Genomic DNA, 5,782 nt, shown 5'->3' with positions numbered 1-5,782 from the left:
CTACTGTGATAGCCTGTGAAAGATAAATTCCCAATAGAATACCCCATCATCACATAATAAAATCACAGAAGACTTTGCTGGGCTCTTTAGTGTGAAGTGTTTTATTTAAAGCACTGCTTTAGAGACCAGAGACATGGCTCCTGGGGAAAGTATTTGTTATACAAGCCTGCTGATTATCACCAGAACCCTGATAATAGAAGCAGAGTATGAAATTCTACAAATTACCTTTGAACTCCACACCAACATTAGCATGAGTGTATTTACACACATACAGAAACACTCACACATACTAAATAAGTGTTAGAAAATACAACACAATACTACTTCAGGGTTAGAGAGATATCTCATTGGATAAAGTGCCTTGGGAAAGCATAAGGCCATAAGTTAACTATGAAAAACCCATGAAAAGAAGACAACCATGGTAGTGTGTAGCTGTAATCCCAGCACTGAGAGGGCAGACAGATCGATGGAGCTTTGGTATAGCCAGCAAAGACTATAACAGGCAAGTTTCTAGACACTGAGGCTCTTTCTCCAATAATAAGGGAAGGATCAATCAGTGGCTTGGCAGGCACCTGCCAATAGTGCAGCCTGGGTGCTTCAAAGGAGGTCCACAGTGACCAAGGACACAGATGAGAATTTCACTCAAATCCCCACCCAGTTAGGATACCACACAGCCAGTTGATGTAGGATCTACCCCTCCTCCTCTATTCCCAAGCTGCACCTTCCTTCTGTCCTACTTCCCCACTGGGCCAGAACAATGGCCTGGCAGATAACTGCCATAACACTACAGCCTACATGCTTCCCAGAAGGTCTGCAGTGACCAAGGGCACAGAAATCCACCTTTCTTCCAGTCCACTTCGCCACCCGGGTTGGACCAGTGGACCACCTAAATGCTACAGCCTGAGAGGCTCCCAGGAGGTTCCCAAGAACCAGGATCACAGGAGGCCTGTTTGAACCAGAGACACAGGAAGTCCACCCTAACCGGAGAAAACACTGCCTGCTTCCAAAGAAACCAGTCCTAAGTCAGGTCACAGAGATCTACCTGCCTCCAAGGAGACTTGTTTCAGTTAGAGACACACAGGCCAGTTAACACCAGAGAGAACAAGATAGGCAGAGGCAAGTACAAGATCATAAATGTAAGAACCCAATATAATCTGGCACCATCAGAACCCAGTTCTCCAACTACAGAAGCCCTGATATGTAACATGCATGAAACACAAGAAAATGACATAAAATCACTTCTTATGCAGATGGTAGAGGCCTTTAGGGAGGATAAAAAGAACTCCCTTGAAGAAATACAGGAAAATACAGGCAAATAGGTAGAAGCCCTTAAAGAAGAAACAAATAGAATCCTGAAAAGAAATAGAGTAATATATAATGAAGCAGGTGAAGGAATTGAGCAAAATAGCACAAGAACTAAAATGGAAATAGAAAAAAAATAAAGAAAATATAAAGGATGTATGCCTGAAGATGGACAACTTAGGAAAAGATCAGGAGTTACAGATGCAAGCATCACCAACAGAATACAAGAGATAGAAGAGAGAATCTCAGGAATAGAAGATACTACAGAAAATATTGACACATCAGTCAAAGAAAATTCGAAGTGTAAAACACTTCAAAATTCAAAGTGTAAAACGCTTCAAAATTCAAAGCTCCTAACCCAAAATATCCAGGAAATTCAGGATACAATGAAAAAGATCAAACCTAACAAAAATAGGAATATAAGAGGGTGAAGATTCCTAGCTCAAAGATCCAGAAAACATCCTCTACAAAATTGTAGAATGAAACTTCCCTAACCCAAAGAACGAGATGGACATATATGTACAAGAAGCCTACAGAACACCAAATAGATTCAACCATAAAATAAATTCTTCCAGTCACATGATAATCAAAACGTTAAATGCACAGAACAAAGAAAGAATATTAAAAGATGAAAGGAGAAAAGGCAAAGTAACATATAAAGGCAGACCTATCAGAATCACACCAGACTTCTCACCAGAGACTCTACTTTCTACTAACCCAGCCCTACAGAGGATACTGGAACAAAATCCCCATCTCATTCAGCAGGCACATGTTAAACAGCATTGTCGTTGGTGTGAAATGGGGGAATGTGTTCCCTTATTATATTGGGCCTTTTGTATCAAATTCTTAATATTAAATTAAATGTGCCTTGAAATAGTTGTTTTTTTTTTTTAATTCAAGGAATACTCTGATAATTTTGTTGTACTCAATATTTTACTTTAGGGGGCTAAGGAGAGCAGATGAACACTTTGGAAAAATTATTCTGTGCTCTTCAAAGTGAAGGAAAAGGCTGTCTTGCTTAAAAGACTATTCCAGATGGTATAAAAGTCAAGGAGACTTGGCATTTGGCCCCAGGATATTGCAGTAGAGCATATTGTGGGACAGGCTCACAAGGTGCCTGCCAGAAGATTGGGGAAATAATGTGTTGGAACTCTGGGCTGGCCCAAGTGAGATGTTCTGTGAATTGAAAAAGGTACAGTGATCATTTCTAGCAAACTCATTTGCTCATTTAGATAAATGAGGCATTATATTCTTCATGCTTCCATCCAATCCTGGAAGTGAATTTTTTTTTATTCGTTTATAAGTCACCAGTTTGAATTTTCCTTTGGTGATAATGGAGTCTGTCTTAGTCAGGGTTTCTATTCCTGCACAAACATCATGACCAAGAAGCAAGTTGGGGAGGAAAGGATTTATTCGGCTTACACTTCCATGCTGCTGTTCATCACCAAGGGAAGTCAGGACTGGAACTCAGACAGGTCAGGGAGCAGGAGCTGATACAGAGGCCATGGAGGGATGTTCTTTACTGGCTTGCCTCCCCTGGCTTGCTCAGCCTGCTCTCTTATAGAACCTAGACTACCAGCCCAGGGATGGTCCTACCCACAAGGGGCCTTTCCCCCTTGATCACTAATTGAGAAAATGCCTTACAGTTGGATCTCATGGAGGCATTTCCTCAATTGAAGCTCCTTTCTCTGTGATAACTCCAGCTGTGTCAAGTTGACACAAAAATAGCCAGTACAATTGACCCCTTGTCAACTTGACACACAAACACATCACTAGTAAGCCTCAACCCTTACATTCTTATTCATCCCCAAGATCTAAATAACTTTAAAAGTTCCACAGTCTTTACATATTCTTAAAATTTCAATCTCTTTAAAATATCCATCTCTTTTAAAATCCAAAGTCTTTTTACAATTAAAAGTCTCTTAACTGTGGGCTCCACTAAAACAGTTTCTTCCTTCAAGAGGGAAAATATCAGGGCACAGTCACAATCAAAGCAAAAATCAATCTCCAACCGTCCAACGTCTGGGATCCAACTCACAATCTTCTGGGCTCCTCCAAGGGCTTGGGTCACTTCTCCAGCCATGCCCTCTGTAGCACACACGTCGTCCTCTGGGCTCCAGATGCCTGTACTCCACTGCTGCTGCTGCTCTTGGTGGTCATCTTGTGGTACTGGCATCTCCAAAACACTGCATGACCCCTTCAGTCCTGGGCCTTCAATTACAACTGGGGCTGCACCTTCACCAATGGCCTTCCATGGCCTCTCACAGTGCTGAGCCTGAGCTGCTGTGTGACCCCTTCATGCCTTCAAAACCAGTACCACCTGGGTGACCCTTACACATTACCAAGTTCCACTGCAGAAGGAGTACAACCTTGCCTGTCTCTGGAACACAGCCTCTTTGTGCTTTCAGAAAACACTTCCCAGAAGATGTCACCTCAACGATGCTGGTCTCTTCTTAATCACCGCTAATTTCTTAGCTCCAGCTAACCAGCATCAATAGTCCCAGTAATGCAAAGTTTTTGCTTTAGTAGTTCTGGTATCTTGTTAATCACAGCTGATTCTTCAGCCCCAGCTAACCAGAACTACAAAAACTTCACAATAAAAACAGCAATGGCCCTGAAAAAAGTCTTTAATTTTCCCTCTGAAATTTCACAAGCCAGGCCTCCATCTTCTGCACTGTTCTTAACATTATCTTCCAAGCTCCTACACAACATCTGACAGAGCTCTTAACAACGAATGGATCTTCAAGCCCAAAGTTCCAAAGTCCTTCCACAGTCCTCCCCAAAACATGGTCAGGTTGTCACAGGAATACCCCACTCCTGGTACCAATTTGTCTTAGTCAGGGTTTCTATTCCTGCACAAACATCATGACCAAGAAGCAAGTTGGGGAGGAAAGGATTTATTCGGCTTACACTTCCATGCTGCTGTTCATCACCAAGGGAAGTCAGGACTGGAACTCAGACAGGTCAGGGAGCAGGAGCTGATACAGAGGCCATGGAGGGATGTTCTTTACTGGCTTGCCTCCCCTGGCTTGCTCAGCCTGCTCTCTTATAGAACCTAGACTACCAGCCCAGGGATGGTCCTACCCACAAGGGGCCTTTCCCCCTTGATCACTAATTGAGAAAATGCCTTACAGTTGGATCTCATGGAGGCATTTCCTCAATTGAAGCTCCTTTCTCTGTGATAACTCCAGCTGTGTCAAGTTGACACAAAAATAGCCAGTACAGAGTCTGAGATGAGAAGAAGATAAATGTTCCAGCATGCCCCAACGTTTAAGTGCAGTTTTAACAAGGATGACTTAAGCTCTCTCTTAATCGTTCCAATCAATTCCAAACAGGCAAAAAGTTAATGGCGAAGTGTCGAATGCTTATCCAGGAGAACCAAGAGCTTGGAAGGCAGCTGTCCCAGGGACGTATTTCACAGCTTGAAGCAGACTTGGCTTTACAGAAGAAATATAGTGAGGAGCTTAAAAGCAGTCAGGATGAACTGAATGACGTCATCATTCAACTTGAGGAAGAAGTAGAGTGTATGCAGAGCACCATTCTAGCTCTTCAGCAACAATTGAAGGAGACACGACAGCAGTTGGCACAATACCAGCAGCAGCAGTCTCAAGCTTCAGCTCTAAGTACCAGCAGGACTACATCTTCCGAACCTGTAGATCAGGCAGAGGCCACAAGCAAAAACTGCAGCTGCCTGACAAATGGACCAAGTAATGGCAGCTCCTCCCACCAGAGGACATCTGAGTCTGGATTTCACAGGGAGGAGAGCACACCTGAGGATGATTTTCCTTCTTCTTCAGGGAATGGTAATTAGGCCTCCAACAGCTCAGAGGAGAGAACTGGCAGAGGAGGTAGTAGTTACATAAACCCACTCAGTGCGGGGTATGAAAGTGTAGACTCTCCCATAGGCAGTGAAAACTCTCTCACACATCTCTCAAAGGACACAGATTCCAGTCATGACCCTCAAGAGGAGAAAGCAGTGAGTGGGAAAGGTAATCGAACTGTGGAAACAAGATATTTCCAGACTCCATCTGCACGTGGGAGCTAAGGCTGTTTTATAGCCCTCTGCACCCACCCCTCCAAGGAGACAGTTGGTTTCCCAGGAGTGCTGACACATCTAAGATCACAGGTTCACAGGCCCACAGAAGGGGAAAACTACAGTCAGAGACAGACAGCAAGACCAATGAAAACCAGAGATAACCAGATGGCGAGAGGCAAGTGCACAAACCTAAGCAACAGAAATCAAGACAACTTGACATCATCAGAAGCCAATTCTCTCACCACAGCAAGTTCTGGATACAACACCAAACCAGAAAAGCAAATCTTAGATCTAAAATTACATCTCATGATGATGATAGAGGACTTTAAGAAGTACATAAAGAACGCCATGAAAAAAATACAGGAGAATACATGTAGAAGCCTTTAAAGAGGAAACAAACAAACAAAAAATCCCTTAAAGAATTTCAGAAAAACACAACCAAAC

At 43.0% G+C, this 5,782-nt stretch overlaps 1 pseudogene; it reads left to right on the top strand.

The window, feature by feature from the left end:
• The first annotated feature begins 795 nt into the window (after positions 1-795).
• On the top strand, positions 796-5,347 carry LOC110312315 (pre-mRNA-splicing regulator WTAP pseudogene; annotated as a pseudogene).
• Positions 5,348-5,782: the final 435 nt, after the last annotated feature.

This window comes from Mus caroli, unplaced genomic scaffold (assembly GCF_978045245.1).
Source record: "Mus caroli unplaced genomic scaffold, Mus_caroli_1 scaffold_18, whole genome shotgun sequence".
In the NCBI taxonomy this organism is placed as follows: Eukaryota; Metazoa; Chordata; class Mammalia; order Rodentia; family Muridae; genus Mus; species Mus caroli.
This window is presented reverse-complemented; position numbering and strand designations above follow the sequence as displayed.